This window comes from Heptranchias perlo, chromosome 2, assembly GCF_035084215.1.
Source record: "Heptranchias perlo isolate sHepPer1 chromosome 2, sHepPer1.hap1, whole genome shotgun sequence".
Classification (NCBI taxonomy): Eukaryota; Metazoa; Chordata; class Chondrichthyes; order Hexanchiformes; family Hexanchidae; genus Heptranchias; species Heptranchias perlo.
The window spans coordinates 103,740,026-103,756,534 of record NC_090326.1 but is presented as its reverse complement, the minus strand read 5'-3'; the positions used below and the strand labels follow the sequence as shown (position 1 = coordinate 103,756,534).

At 42.1% G+C, this 16,509-nt stretch overlaps 1 protein-coding gene across 6 annotated transcripts in view; it reads left to right on the top strand.

The window, feature by feature from the left end:
• Positions 1-16,509, top strand: part of LOC137341797 (growth factor receptor-bound protein 10-like) — a 222,462-nt gene that overhangs the window by 63,813 nt on the left and 142,140 nt on the right. For 4 of the 6 annotated variants that reach the window (XM_068005332.1, XM_068005302.1, XM_068005315.1 and 1 more), the window contains exon 2: positions 8,288-8,319. The exons of the other annotated variants lie outside the window; for them this stretch is intronic. The gene's annotated coding sequence lies outside the window, so the exon portion shown is untranslated. The remainder of the gene's footprint in view (positions 1-8,287; positions 8,320-16,509) is intronic. 6 annotated transcript variants of the gene reach the window in all.

Below are 16,509 nucleotides of genomic sequence, written 5' to 3'. Positions count from 1 at the left end.
GGGAAATCGAGCAGACTGGGAGAGTTATAAAAAACAACAAACAGCATACGAGGAAAATAATGAGGTGCAAAAAGGGAATATGAAAATACTTGCAAGGGATATCAAAGCGAACAGTGAAAGTTTTTAATCAGTATATTGTGTGGTAAAGGGGGATGTGGTGCCATTGAAGGCAATGCAGGTTAGACTGTAATCATAGAATAATACAGCACAGGAGGATAATAAGGAAATGGCAGACTTATTAAATGAGTACTTTGCATCTGTTTTCACAGTGGAGGAAGAGGACAAATTACCAGCAGTATAAGGGAACACATGAATAAGCCATGGGGAGGAACTTGGATTTAATATAAGTTTTCAAGAAAAGGTAGTAGAGAAAACAATGGGACTTAAGATAGATAAATCTCTAGGACCTGATGGTGTTCACCCCAGGGTATTAAAAGAAATGGATAGATTTTTAGACTCTAGAGGAATTAAGGGATATGGGGATCCCTTCATTGAATACATTCAAGGCTGAGTTGGACAAATTTTTGATCAGCAAGGGAGTCAAAGGATATGGGAAAGGACAGGAAAGTGGAGTTGAGGTAAAAAATCAGATCAGCCACGATCTCACTAAATGGCAGAGCAGGCTTGAGTGGCCGAATGGCCTACTCCCGCTCCTATCTCTTATGGGATTGGGCAGGAAAGTGAAGTTGAGGCTGAAGATCAGCCATAATCTGATTGAATGGCAGAGCAGGCTCAAAGGGCCATATTGCCTACTTCTCCTATTTATGTTCCTATAGGTAAGGAATTTATAGATGTTTCAGTTGTAATTTTCCAAAGATCTCCAGATTCAGGAATTGTGACTATAGATTGGAAAATTGTAAATGACACTGTTATTTAAGCAGAGGGTGGAAGAAACCAGGTAACGACAGACCTGTCAGTTTACTTATGTGGGGAATTTACTGGAATCTATCATTGGAGACAGTGACTGAGCACAGTGAGCACTTGGACAAGTACGAGCTGATGGAAGAGAATCAGTATGGATTTGTGAAAGGAAGTCATGTCCAACTATAATCTGGTTGAAATTTTTGAGGATGTCACCAGCATGGTGGATAGGGAAGTGTCTATGAATGTTGTCTATATGGACTTCCAGGAGGTTTTTAATAGTTTTCTGTAGAAGAAATTAGCAGCAAATACGAATTGGAGGTAACCTTGAGGTGGGTCTGTAATTGGTTGGGAGGTAGGAGATAATGGGGGTAAAGGGAATGCTCCTTGGTGGAATGTGGCAAGTGGTGTACCATGGGGATCTATACTGGGGCCTCAGCTTTTCAACATACAAAAATGATTTGGATGAATGGGTAGAGCGTTGTGATTCCAAGTTTGCAGATGACATTGAGTTCGGAGGCACAGTAAGTTGTGTGGATGGGAGCAGGAAGTTACGGAGAGATAGAGACAAAATGACATGTTTTCTTAATGGTGAGAGACTAAGAGTTGTTGAAAAGCAAAAGGATTTAGGTGCCCAGAAATACAAATCACTAAAGGCAGTGCAAAAAGTAATCAAAAGGCTAATGGAATGTTTTTATTTTTATTCGTTCATGGGATGTGGGCATTGCTGGCGAGGCCAGCATTTATTGCCCATCCATAATTGCCCTTGAGAAGGTGGTGGTGAGCCACCGCCTTGAACCGCTGCAGTCCATGTGGTGAAGGTTCTCCCACAGTGCTGTTAGGAAGGGAGTTCCAGGATTTTGACCCAGCGCCGATGAAGGAACGGCGATATATTTCCAAGTGGGCATGGTGTGTGACTTGGAGGGGAGCATGCAGGTGGTGTTCCCATGTGCCTGCTGCCCTTGTCCTTCTAGGTGGTAGAGGTCGCGGGTTTGGGAGGTGCTGTCGAAGAAGCCTTGATGAGTTGCTGCAGTGCATCCTGTGGATGGTACACTGCAGCCACAGTGCACCGGTGGTGAAGGGAGTGAATATTTAGGGTGGTGGATGGGGTGCCAATCAAGGGGGCTGCTTCGTCCTGGATGGTGTTGAGCTTCTTGAGTGTTGTTGGAGCTGCACTCATCCAGGCAAGTGGAGAGTATTCCATCACACTCCTGACTTGTGCCTTGTGGAAAGGCTTTGGGGAGTCAGGAGGTGAGTCACTCGCCGCAGAATACCCAGCATCTGGCCTGCTCTTGTAGCCGCAGTATTTATGTGGCTGGTCCAGTTAAGTTTCTGGTCAATGGTGACCCCCAGGATGTTGATGGTGGGGGATTCGGTGATGGTAATGCCGTTGAATGTCAAGGAGAGATGGTTAGACTCTCTCTTGTTGGAGATGGTCATTGCCTGGCGCTTGTCTGGCACGAATGTTACTCGCCACTTATGAGCCCAAGCCTGGATGTTGTCCAGGTCTTGCTGCATGCGGGCACGGACTGCTTCATTATCTGAGGGGTTGCGAATGGAACTGAACACTGTGCAATCATCAGCAAACATCCCCATTTCTGACCTTATGATGGAGGGAAGGTCATTGATGAAGCAGCTGAAGATGGTTGGGCCTAGGACACTGCCCTGAGGAGCTCCTGGGGCTGAGATGGTTGGCCTCCAACAACCACTACCATTTTCCTTTGTGCTAGGTATGACTCCAGCCACTGGAGAGTTTTCCCCCTGATTCCCATTGACTTCAATTTTACTAGGGCTCCTTGGTGCCACACTCGGACAAATGCTGCCTTGATGTCAAGGGCAGTCACTCTCACCTCACCTCTGGAATTCAGCTCTTTTGTCCATGTTTGGACCAAGGCTGTAATGAGGTCTGGAGCCGAGTGGTCCTGGCGGAATCCAAACCGAGCATTGGTGAGTAAGTGCCGCTTGATCGCATGTCGACGACACCTTCCATCATTTTGCTGCTGATTGAGAGTAGACTGATGGGGTGGTAATTGGCCGGATTGGATTTGTCCTGCTTTTTGCAGACAGGACATACCTGGGCAATTTTCCACATTGTTGGGTAGATGCCAGTGTTGTAGCTGTACTGGAACAGTTTGGCTAGAGGCGCAGCTAGTTCCGGAGCACAAGTCTTCAGCACTACAGCCGGGATGTTGGGGCTCATAGCCTTTGCTGTATCCAGTGCACTCAGCCGTTTCTTGATATCACGTGGAGTGAATCGAATTGGCTTAAGACTGGCTTCTGTGATGGTGGGGATATCGGGAGGAGGCCAAGATGGATCATCCACTCGGCACTTCTGGCTGAAGATGGTTGCAAACGCTTCAGCCTTGTCTTTTGCACTCACATGCTGGACTCCGCCATCATTGAGGATGGGGATGTTTACAGAGCCTCCTCCTCCCATTAGTTGTTTAATTGTCCACCACCATTCACGACTGGATGTGGCAGGACTTGAAGAGCTTTGATCTGATCCGCTGGTTGTGGAATCGCTTAGCTCTGTCTATAGCATGTTGCTTCCGCTGTTTAGCATGCATGTAGTCCTGAGTTGTAGCTTCACCAGGTTAGCCTTCATCTCCAGGGGTTTGGAATTCAAAAGTGAGGAAAATTGATGCTTGAATTGTACAGAACTTGGTCAGATCCCATCTGGAATACTGTGTTGAATTTTGAGCACCGAACCTCAAGAAAGATATATTGGCCTTGGAAGGTGTACAGCTCAGTTCAACCAGAATTATACCTGGGTTTAAAGAGTTAAGTTGTGTGGACAGGTTGCATAAACTCGGCTTGTATTTTCTTTAGTTTAGAAGGCTGAGGGTTGATCTTATTGAGGTATTTAAAAGGATAAACTGATTCGATGTAGATACAGAAATAAGATTTCCTTTGGTGGTTTTGAGGTGCAGGTCATCCGTGATTTAATTGAATGGCGGAACAGGCTCGAGGGGCTGACTGGCCTACGCATGTTCTTAGGAAATTAAAAATCCAGGTGACAAATGTAATGTTATTCTGCATGTCTAATATAATTCATATGAAAATATGCGAGAATGAATAAACAAACGATCTAACGATTCATTCGCAGTTCCATCGATGGAGTAGGAATATACCATAAAACAATATTTGCTTTGTTTACAGGCGTACGACTAATCAGCTGTATTATGAATACGTCCACTTCAGTGGCTATCCAAACTTCGGATTTCTAAGTATAAATATTCAGACCAACCCTCGGATATTTTCGCATTGCTGCACTGCCAGTACGGAGCCTTGCTGCATTGGAGTGTGGTTCAAAGATTGGGCGAGCATACTGGAGCCCAGATCTCCAACCCACGCTTGGCACTATTGAGGCTCTGCCACAGTAGAGAGGAGCTGTGCAAAATTACCCCTTATAGGATTTTAGGATTATTAAATTACAAGTTATAGAAATTCATCGGCGTGTGGGACATTTCACAGCTTTTGCACCCCGGTGAATTGTGCAAGTGAGGAACAATTGAAAATTTGCAATTTTAGATCGCAATATATTACACCCACATTGTAAAGGTGGCATTCCCAAATATGGTTGTGACCAAGAATCTATTCTAGTTCTAAAATGGCAATTTTAGAATGGAACAATATGACATGAACAGTTTCTCAGTTGCCTCTCACCTACAGGAACAGTCTGCCTACGAACACATCCAATTTGAGTGTTCTTGGGAGAGTTGCCAATTCCAGTTTGTGTAGTTGAAGAAACAATAACACCTAAATGGTTTTTCCATCTAGAAAGGAGATGTTTTTTGCTCCCTATTTCTTCAACCTCAAATAGAATATCGCTATTGTTCCATGGAACAAATTTGTCCCTTCCACGGACCTTATAAGAAAATCATGTTATTGGTAGTCAGGTGATGCTTACTGCATATAAAGCAGTGTTCTGGGGCATAACTTCATCTGTTGGCAGCAAATCATTTGTCTCCAACACTGAAAAAAAGGTTTACATTGCCTTTTATTGGTTTTCTGTTTGCTGTGAAAGTTTTTTTCTATTTTTAAATCTCCCCTACAGTTCCCGGGCTTCTAGGTTGGATGTTTCTTTCTGAAGCTTTTTGTTTTTTATCTTGGAGTCTGAGTCTGCAATGTTCTTCTGTTTTGAATATTGACCAATTAGATCCTGTCTTAGTCAGATGGACCCAGGCCAACCCCCATTCCTGCCATTGTCTCATGCTAGTCCCTGGGATAATATTTGTGATGTTTTAGATTTCTTTTTCCCCCAGCAATAGATTCACTTTTTAATGTGTTAAAATGCTGCCTGACTTTTCAAAGTATGAAGCCCACTCTAAATTTAGCATAAAATTTCCAATTTGACCTTTTTGGGAAGCAATTCTAGCCACCTGCACCTTTGCTTAGCAAAGAAACACTTCTCCACTCCCAGGTTGAATGATAAAGTATTAGCAGGGTGCATTATCTTAGGCTGGATTTATGCTGCACACTTGGGACTTCAACTTGATGTGAGATCGCCTCCTGGTAAGGTCTGCTTCTCAGGGCTTTAGTGTGCTTTACTCACTTGATTATTGATGCGCCCACTAAACCACTTTCTACTGATGGAGAAGTGTTGATATAAATTCACTGGCTGACTGATGTCAATAGACACAATGAGCTGGAGACGGGGCAGGACTTCGAGCAAACAGTCTCTATGATCGGCAGTAAACAGGACTCGTGACCTAAAGTCTCCTGATAAAAGCAGGATTATTTCTCGAACAAAATGCAGTGAGTGGCAGATCGTTACACAAAATAAACTATGTACGTAAAATCAATCCGTCATTTGCAGCAGTGCGAGCTGCAGGCATGATTGATGGGGAAATTGCCCAATCATGTCCATTCTGGCTGGGACATGTCACTATATGCAGCCAGTTCAGCCTTAAAGATACACAAAGCAAGCTGTCTGCTGTCATAGCTGGATGGAAGGCACCTGGGATCTCAAAGGCCCCGCACAAGTTCCTGCAGCAGTCGCCACAAATTAGTTTAACCTTCTTGTTCTACCTCTCATTTGACATCAATGCTATTTGAGTGAACAAAGCGTTATTCATCTCTAACTGGCACTGAGGTGTTTACATTACCTCCACTGATGCACTTTGCCTGGAATACGTCGTTTTCAAGGATAGTGACACAAATGGGGAAATTATAATGGGGAACAAAGAAATGGCAGAACAATTAAACACATACTTTGGTTCTGTCTTCACAAAGGAGGACACAAATAACCTCCTGGAAATGTTAGGGAACCAAGGGTCCAGTGAGAGGGAGGAACTGAAGGAAATCAGTATTAGTAAAAAAAAAAATAGTGCTAGGGAAATTAATGGGGCTAAAGGCTGACGAATCCCCAGGGCCTGATAATATACATCCCAGAGCACTAAAGGAAGTGTCCCTGGAAATAGTGGATACATTGGTGGTCGTCTTCCAAAATTCTATACACTCGAACAGTTCCTACAGATTGGGGGGTGGCAAATGTAACCCCACTATTTAAAAAAGGAGGGAGAGAAAAAACAGGGAATTACAGACCAGTTAACCTTCAGGTTAGGAAGGCGAATGGTATGTTGGCATTCATTGCAAGAGGATTTGAGTACAGGAACAGGGATGTCTTACTGCAGTTGTACAGGGCCTTGTTGAGACCACATCTGGAGTATTGTGTGCAGTTTTGGTCTCCTTATCTGAGGAAGGATGTCCTTGCCATGGAGGGAGTGCAATGAAGGTTCACCAGACTGATTCCTGGGATGGCAGGACTGACTTATGAGGAGAGATTGGGTCGACTAGGCCTATATTCACTAGCGTTTAGAAGAATGAGAGGTGATCTCATCGAAACATATAAAATTCTAACAGGACTAGACAGACTAGATGCAAGGAGAATGTCCCCGATGGCTGGGGAGTCCAGAACCAGGGGTCACAGTCTCAGGATACAGGGTATGCCATTTAGAACCGAGATGAGGAAAAATTTCTTCACGCAGAGGGTGGTGAACCTGTGGAATTCTCTACCACAGAAGGCAGTGGAGGCCAAGTCATTAGATGTATTCAAGAAGGAGATAGATATATTTCTTAATGCTAAAGGGATCAAGGGATATGGGGAATAAGCAGGAACAGGGTACTGAGTTAGATGATCAGCCATGATCATTTTGAATGGCGGAGCAGGCCCGAATGGCCTACTCTTGCTCCTATTTTCTATGATTCTATAAGCCTCAACTGGTTGTGAACTAAGTCAATGACTGACATTTTTGTATGAGAAAGAACAAGGAGGAACTTGATGTGATTTTCTCAGTCATTGAAAACTTGACCCAATTGGCTTTGGAAGCTGCTAACCCTCCCTTTCTGGCCTAGTCTTGGCCCCAAATAGGGTTGTCTGCGCCTTGACCCCTGGTACTAGTTGATAACTTCAAGGACAATACCATAAGGGAAAGATTGCCATTCCAAGAATCCTTCAAATGTTAGCATGCGATCCATAGATAGTTCCAACTTAGCACACCCCTCATTCGGGCAACATAATTGGATTATGTCTCAGCTACGGTGCAGCCCCTGGCATGACCTGAAGTAAGCAAGTAAGGTCCCTTTAATTGACCTTGTCGTCGTAAAACTCCAACTGGTTCGCAAATGTCATTTAATTTCCTTCCTGTAGGAAAGGAAACCCGCCGTCCTTACCCAGTCTGGCCTATGTGACTCTAGTCCCATACCAATATGGTTGATTCTAAACTGCCCTCTCAAGTGGCCAAGCAAGCCACTCAGTTGCATCAAATGGCTACTGCAACATTTCAAGAAGGCCCACCACCACCTTCTTGAGGGAAGCAAAGGATGGGGAATAAATACCGGCCTAGCTAACGACGCTCACAAGCTGAATATGAATTTAAAAATAGATGGATCAAAACAGTTTCGCTTCGAGAAAGCACAAGAGCAACATACATTTTGCAAACCAATGTTTTATCCATCTTGCCCTTTTCCTCTGGAACTCTCTTCCTCAGTATCTCTGCCTGCCACCAACCCCCTACGTGCTTTCAAATATCATCTTTGCCTGTGCTTTTGCCTCCTTCTGTTTGGTGTCATTGGGAAACTATTACTATTCTTTCCCCCCTCCAAATCATGACACATTGAAACAAACAGTGGACCTGTAACCAATCCCTGGCTACCCTTTCATGTTGATGCTGCTCTCTTAATTGTGTTTTGCATTTTTTGATTCAACCAATTAGCACTTCAAAAGCTTCCCTTCTTTTGTGGCTTTCTGCCTTGTGAAGTAATTGCCTATGTCATACTGCATTGAAGTCTTTACATTTAAATGCACTGGGTTCCCCTCATTATATTCTCTAAGAACTGTCAAGTATGATCTACCACCTGTAAAGCCATGTAGACGTCTTGTCATACTATATTTTTCCTGATGTGTCATTATTCTGTCTTTCAGGATGCTTGCTACTACTGATGTCAAGCTCACAGGTCTGTAATTCCCTCAGTTGTCATTCCATCTTTGTAAATTGGCACTATATTCATCTCTCTCCATTCCCTTGGCACAAATCCTGTCTTCAGAGATTCCTTTAAAATGTCAGGATGCGACCAATTTCATATTTTTTTCATAGTGTGTGTCAACACACAGAAAATCTCAAGTAGAATCTAAGGCTTTATTCATGTGTTGAATAAATTGTACTTATAATTCATGGCTGATATATCTGTGTCTGGTTGCTGAGATATTTTAAAAAGCAAGACTTTTTCAAATGATCATATCAAGGAGCTGGGAACAGTGAAAGTGAGGACCTCTAAAAAGGGAGTTTGTTGCGAATGGGAATTCAGTGGTGAGTAGATGATGTGAAGAAGTAGTATAGAACTTGTGCTTTTTGTTGAATTGAAATTTAAGTTTAGATTTTAACCTGTGCAACTGCAGATGGATCAAAGATGGATGGCTATCTGAGGGGTGGGAATAGGAAGGTACGGTTAGAACAGGAGTGCTCGGAACCACTTGTATTTGAAACAAATGGATTTGAAGCTCCATCTTCCTGTGTGGAAAATGAGGACTCTGAGCAGGGCATTCAAGTAAGTATGAATGGCACCAACAAATGAGATGGCTGAAGGGGTTGGGAAGAAGATTAGCAATACAGCTAGAAATACATTAATGGAGGATTCAGTGGTTAGAGGGGCTCACCAGATCTTCTGCAGTCCAGATGGGTGTCCTGAATGCTTTGTTGCCCCTGGGTGCCAGATGAGGAATATATCGCAGAGACTGAAGATGGTGCAAGGGGTTGGGGAGCAGACAGTTAGTGTGGTCTATGTGGCAGTCAATGATGCAGGGAAAGAAAGCCTGAACTTCTGCAAGATGAATTTAGGAGATTAGGAAAACAGTTTAGGAGCAGCACTTCACAGGTGTAATCTCCAGATTACTTCCCCAGCCATGTGCAAGAACAGGGAAGACTAGAAAGATTGGGGAAATCAATGCATGGTTAAAGGTGTGGTGTCAAGAAGAGAGATTCCACTTTGTTGGCCTTTGGCAACAGGTCAAGAACAGGTGGGAGCTATTATACATGGATGGGCTACATCTAAACAGGGAGGGTGGTAATGTAATGGCAAACTATGTAAAATAGGAAGGGGGATGTTGGGGAAAATAAAACTAACCAGGAGAAATAGATGAGGGTAATATTCATGAAGAAAACAATTTAGCAAGAAGAATATGGATTAGAGGAATAAAATCAAACGTGGAAAAGACTAAAGGTGGGGGATAGCTTGTACAAAAAAATCATGGGATAAAGTGTTTACAAAAAAGGTGAAAATGCATGTCTTGAATGTGCAGTGAGAGAAATAAACTAGGGAGAACTACAATTTTACATGATTTTCTTGACTTCATAGCATTAACAGAAGCCTGGCTGCAAACTGGACAAGAGAGAACAAAAAACATTGGGGATACAATTTATTTACCAGCCATAGAAAAAATAATGAAGGAGGCAGAATGGCAATATTGGTTTTTAAAAAAAAGATTCTGTGGAGAGGGTTGGTATAGACAAGTAAGGGATATAGACAGTCAATATGGTTGGAGCACAAAAGTTGTTTTTTTAAAAAGGCTTGTAACAGTAGTAGGTAGGAGTGTATTACAGACCTCCAAATTGTGGGAAGGATATGAAAGGAAATTTGCAGTCGGGTTAGAGATATGAATAGGAATAATAAAATTATTGTTCTGGGAGATTTTTATTATCCAATTATCGATTGGGACAAAGAGGGAATAAATGGAGAAAAGAATGGAATGCCTAAAATATGTACGGGATTCCTTGTTGGAGTATGTTTGTAGGCCAAGGATGTTGCTAGATCTGGTAATGAGCAAAACAATGGATCAGGCAGGCGAAATGAATGTGGGTGAGCATGTTCTGACCACTATGATCCAGTTTAAAATACAACGCGAAAGGGAGTCAGTACAAAAACTGGAACACCAGTTTGGAAGAAGGCAGATTTTAGTAAGCTGAGGAGCACGCTAGGTGATGTACAAGGAGAAATTGTACACAGGTCTTTCAGAGCTATTAGGACTGTAAGAATAATTAAAAGTATAAAATCTTCTGAAGTTTAGAATAGGATAAGTAATGTTAAGAGGGAGTATGAGGAACAAATTTGAAAAAATATAAAGAAAGTCAAGTATTTTACAAGCATATTTGTAAAGAGAATCGTTAAATGAGGTGGGACCCCTAAGAGATTTGTCAATTTGTTGGTAATCAAAAAATGGCGGAGATATTTTTTGTGCACTTCACATTGGTCTTCACTAAAAAGGATATCGAAGATGAGGTGACTCCTGAAGCGGTTGAGAGCGAGATGCATGGTGATAGGATACATAAAAGGAAAATGAGATGTTGGGTTAAAGGAAGACCAAATGCCAGGGCAATCTTGAAAGAGGAAATTGCCGAGACCTCGGCTTTATTGAGTGTGCAGGTGGACTGGAATGGCCAAGGTAGAACCCATTTTTTAAAAAGGGAGACTGAGCCAATCTGGATGATTACAGGCCAGTTATCTTAACAGCTGTGGTAGGGGAAATTTTTTTTTTATATAAAGAGTCTTCAATTAAGGATAGGATACCACATATATCGATGGAGAAAATACTTAAAAGTAGCCAGCACAGGTTTCAAAAGAGAGGATTGTGTTCAAACTTCATTGAATTCTTTGAGGAGCTAACAAAGATGGTAGATGGGGGAAATGCAGTGGATCCAATGTACATGGATTTTAGAAACGCCTTTGACAAGGTACCACATGGGAGGCTCCTAAAGAAGATGAAATTGTATTGAATTAGGGGCAAGATAGCAAACTGGATTTTAAAAACTCATTGGAAGGGAGGAAACAGTCGAAGTTACAGACAGTTTTTCGGTGGTTGGAAGTGGATCGTGGTGCCCCACAGGATTCAGTGTTGGGGTAACTTCAGTTCATTGTTTATGTAGAATCATAGAAAGGTTACAACGTGGAAGGAGGCCACACAGCCCATCGAGTCCGTGCCGGCTCTGTGCAAGAGCAATCTATGTGAGAGAAATACTAGAGAACCAAGGGTCAGGTGAGAACGAGGAACTGAAAGAAAAAAGGAACAGTACTAGAGAAATTCATGGGACTGAAAGTCGATAAATCCCGAGGACCTGATGACAGACATCCCAGGATTTTGAAAGAGTTGGCTATAGAGGTAGTGGATGCAATGGTTGTTACCATCCAAAATTCTATAGATTCTGGAATGGTTCCTGCAGATCAGAGGGTAGCAAATGTAACCCCACTATTTAAGAAAGGAGGGAGAGAGAAAAGAAGCAACTATAGACTGGTTAGCCTAACATCAGTAGCAGGGAAAATGCTAGAATCTATTATAAAGGATGTGAAAACAGGACACTTAGAAAATAATAATAGGATTTGGTGGAGTCAACATGGATTTGTGAAAGGGAAATCATGTTTGACAAACCTTTTGGAGTTCTTTGAGGATGTAACTAGTAGAATAGATAAGGGGGAATCAGTGGATGTGTTGTATTTGGATTTTCAGAAGGCTTTCGATGAGGTCCCACACGAGGTTGGTGAACAATGTTAGAGCACATGGAATTGGGGGCAATATACTGGCATGGATTGAGAATTGGTTAACAGACAGAAAACAGAGTAGGAATAAATGGGTCTTTTTCAGGCTGGCAGACTGTGACTAGTGTGGTACTGCAGGGATCGGTGCTTGGGCCCCAGCTATTCACAATCTATATCAATGATTTGGATGAGGGGACCAAATGTAATCTTTCCAAGTTTGCTGATGACACAAAACTAGGTGGGAATAGGAGTTGTGAGGAGGATGCAAAGAGGCTTCAAAGGGATATAGACAGGCTAAGTGAGTGGGCAAGAACATGACAGATGGAATATAATGTGAAGTTATCCACTTTGGTAGGAAAAACAGAAATGCAGAGTATTTTTTAAATGGTGAGAGGTTGGGAAATGTTGATGTTCAAAGGGACCTGGTGTTCTTGTACATGAGTCACTGAAAGCTAAATGCAGGTGGAGCAAGCAATTAGGAAGGCAAATGGTATATTGACCTTTATTGCAAGAGGATTTGAGTACAAGGGTAAAGATGTCTTACTGCAATTATATAGGGCCTTGGTGAGACTGCACCTGGAGTATTGTGTACAATTTTGGTCTCCTTTCCTAAGAATGGATATACTTGCCATGGGGGTAGCGCAACTAAGGTTCACCAGACTGATTCCTGGGATGGCGAGATTGTCTTTTGAGGAGAGATTGAGTCGGCTCGGTCTGTGTTCTCTAGAGTTTTGAAGAATGTGTGGTGATCTTATTGAAACATTGAAAATCCTTGCAGGGCTCGACAGGGTAGATGCAAGTAGGATGTTTTCCCCTGGCTAGGGAGTCGAGAACCAGGGGTCAGAGTCTCAGAAAAAGGGGTACGCCATTTAGGACTGAGATGAGAAGAAATTTCTTCACTGAGGGTGGTGAGTCTTTGGAATTCTCGACCCCAGAGGGCTGTGGTGGCTCAATGAGTACATTCAAAACAGATCGATAGATTTCTAGATATTAAAGGCACCAAGGGATACGGGGATGGTGCAGGAAAATGGCATTGAAGTAGAAGACCAGCCATGATCGTGTTGAATGGCAGAGCAGGCTCAAGGGGCCGGATGGCCTGCTCGTGTCCTATTTCTTATGTTCTTAATCCAGCTTGTCCCACTCCACAGCCCTATCCCCATAGCCCTGCAATTTTTTTCCTTTCAAGTACTTATCCAGTTCCCTTTCAAAGGCCATGATTGAATATGCAATTGCAGAATCTGTTGAAATGTGCAGATAATAACGAGGAGATGTAGTTAATTGTTTAGAAGACCAAAAGAAGCTGAAAAGATATACTGATAAGATGGGTAATAGGCTTAAAAAGTTACAGATCGAATTCAATGTCAGTAAGGCAATGCATTTTGTTTTTTAAAAGAAGTACTTGTACTCTAAATGGAAGTAGGCGGCATTATAGATGAGTAGAGGAATTTGGGGGTACAGGTTCACAGGACATTAAAGACAGCCCCTCTGGTTGATGGGCTGTTTTTTTTTAAAAGCTACTAGAATTCTAGGTTTTATCTCGAGGCATAGAATATAAAAGCCAAGAGGTAATGATTAGTCTATATTAAAGGGTTAAGACCTCAGTTGGAGTACTGTGTGTGTTTTGGGCTTTACACAATAGGATGGGTTTTGAGAGGGTACAATGCGGTTTCAGTAGAATGCTGCCTGGGATGAAAATTGGACCTTTTATCAATAGAACAAAGCAATATGATTGTGTTTAAAATTATGATGGGCTGGGGTGGATGAAAGCAGACTTTCCAGTGGTTGATGGGTAAAGAATGAGGGGGAGCCCTAAATACAAGGTTAAATCTAAAAGATTTAGAGCAGGAGGCAGGAGAAACAATTTGAAACAGAATTGCGAGGCTGTGGAATTCACTTGCAGTTTGTGATTGAGACAAACTGTCAGCATTTAAGATTAGATTGGATAGGTGCATGAAGGAAAACGAGTTCAAGGAAAATGACAACGGTGGGTAATGTGATTTGAACTATTTGTTCGATGGAGGATAAATGCTGACATGAACTGGTTGGGGTGAATGGCCTGTCTTTGTGTTGTAGCTTTTTATGTATTTCTGGCTCACCATGATTTGAAGTATTCTTGGTATAAACAGATAAATATTTGTTCAACTAATTAACTTTCTCATTTTAGGAAGCTCCTAAATTGCAGTAGTGGCGTGTTGGGTCAGGTACTTTTCAGCTGTGATATATTATCTTGTTTACTATAGTGTGTGTGGGAGATGGAGCACTGGATGCTGTTTTACAGTGGGGAGCATCAGCAAGTTGGATTTCAGAGTAGTGTGGTTAGTATCTGGTATTTTCACGTCATTGAGCTCTGTTCTTTTATGGAGTTGTTTGAAATCTTATGCCATTGGATACAGTTTCTAGAATTAAAAAAAAAATAATTCTCTGGATGTGGGTGTCCCTGGCAAGGCATTTATTGCCAATCCCTATTTGGACTGATAAGGTGGTGGGCCTTTTTGAACAGCTGGTAGTGGTTTGATACTGTGGCTTGCTAGTTGAGTCAACCAACTAGATGTAGAATCAGTCTGGGTGGAGTTAAGCACCAAGGGGCAGAAAACACTGGTGGGAGTTGTCTATAGGCCTCCAATCAGTAGTGGTAATGTAGGGGACGGCATCAAACAGGAAATTAGAGATGCATGTAATAAGGGTACTACAGTAATCATGGGTGACTTTAATCTACATATAGACTGGCCAAACCAAATTAGCAATAATACTGTGGAGGATGAATTCCTGGAGTGTGTACGAGATGTTTTTTAGACCAGTAAGTTGAGCCAACCAGGGAACAGGCTGTCCTAGATTGGGTATTGTGCAATGAGAAGGGGTTAATTAATAATCTTGTTGTGTGGGGTCCTTTTAGGGAAGAGTGATCATAACATGATAGAATTCTTAATTAAGATGGAAAGTGAAGTCGTCCAATCCGAAACTAGGGTCATAAATCTAAACAAAGGAAACTACGAAGGTATGAGGAGTGAGTTGGCTATGATAGATTGGGAAGGTTCATTAAAAGGCATGACGGTGGATAGGCAATGGCTAACGTTTAAGGAACGAATGCATGAATTGCAACAATTATACATTCCTTTCTGGCACAAACACAAAAGGAAAAGCGGCCCAACCATGGCTAACAAAAGAAATTAAGGATAGTATTCGATCCAAAGAGGAGTCATATAAAGTTGCCAGAAAAAAGTAGTAAGCCTGAGGATTGGGAGCAGTTTAGAATTCAGCAAAAAAAGACCAAGAGATTGATTAAGAGGGGAAAAATAGAATATGAGAGTAAACTTGCAAGAAACATAAAAGTGGATTGTAAAATCTCCTACAAATATGTAAAAAGAAAGATTAGTGAAGACAAATGTAGGTCCCTTACAGTCAGAAACAGGAGAATTTATAATGGGGAACAAGGAAATGGCGGAGCAATTAAACAAATACTTTGGTTCTGTTTTCACGGAAGAGGACACAGATAAGTTCCCAGAAATGCGAGGGAACCAAGGGACTCGTGAGAAGGAGGAATTAAAGGAAATTAGTATTAGTAAAAAAAAGTTGTGCTGGAGAAATTAATGGGACTGAAAGCCGATTAATCCCCAGGGCCTGATAATCTGCATGCCAAAGTACTAAAAGAGGTAGCCGTGGAAAAAGTGGATGCATTAGTTGTCATCTTCCAAAATTCTATAGATTATGGAACAGTTCCTGCAGATTGGAGGGTGGCAAATGTAACCCCACTATTTAAAAAAGGAGGGAGAGCGAAAACAGGGAGCTACAGACCGGTTAGCCTAACATCAATAGTAGGGAAAATGCTAGAGTCTATTATAAAAGATGTGATAACAGGACATTTAGAAAATATCAACTGGATTAGACAAAGTCAACATGGATTTATGAAAGGGAAATCATGTTTGACAACCTACTGGAGTTTTTTGAGGATATAACTGGTAGAATAGATAAGGGAGAACCAGTGGGTGTGGTGTATTTGGATTTTCAGAAGGCCTTTGATAAAGTCCCACATAAGAGGTTAGTGTGCAAAATTAAAGCAGGTGGGATTGGTGGTAATATACTGGCATGGATTGAAAATTGGTTATCCGACAAGAAACAGAGAGTAGGAACAAATGGGTGTTTTTTGGGTTGGCAGGCGGTGACTAGTGGAGTACCGCAGGGATCAGTTCTTGGGCCCCAGCTATTCACATTATATATCAATGTTTTTGGATGAGGGAACCAAATGTAATATTTCCAAGTTTGCTGACGACACAAAACTAGGTGGGATCGTGAGTTGTGAGCAAAGAGGATTCTAGGCGATTTAGATAAGTTGAGTGAGTGGGCAAATACATGGCAGATGCAGTATAATGTGGATAAATGTGAAGTTATCCACTTTGGAAGGAAAAACAGAAAGGCAGAGTATTATTTAAATAGTGATAAATTGGGAAATGTTGATGTACAAAGGGACCTGGGTGTCCTTGTACACCATTCACTGAAAGCAAACGTGCAGGTGCAGCAAGCAGTTGGGAAGGCAAATGGTATGTTGGCCTTCATTGCAAGAGGATTTGAGTACAGGAGCAAGGATGTCTTACTGCAGTTATACAGGGCCTTGATGAGACCACA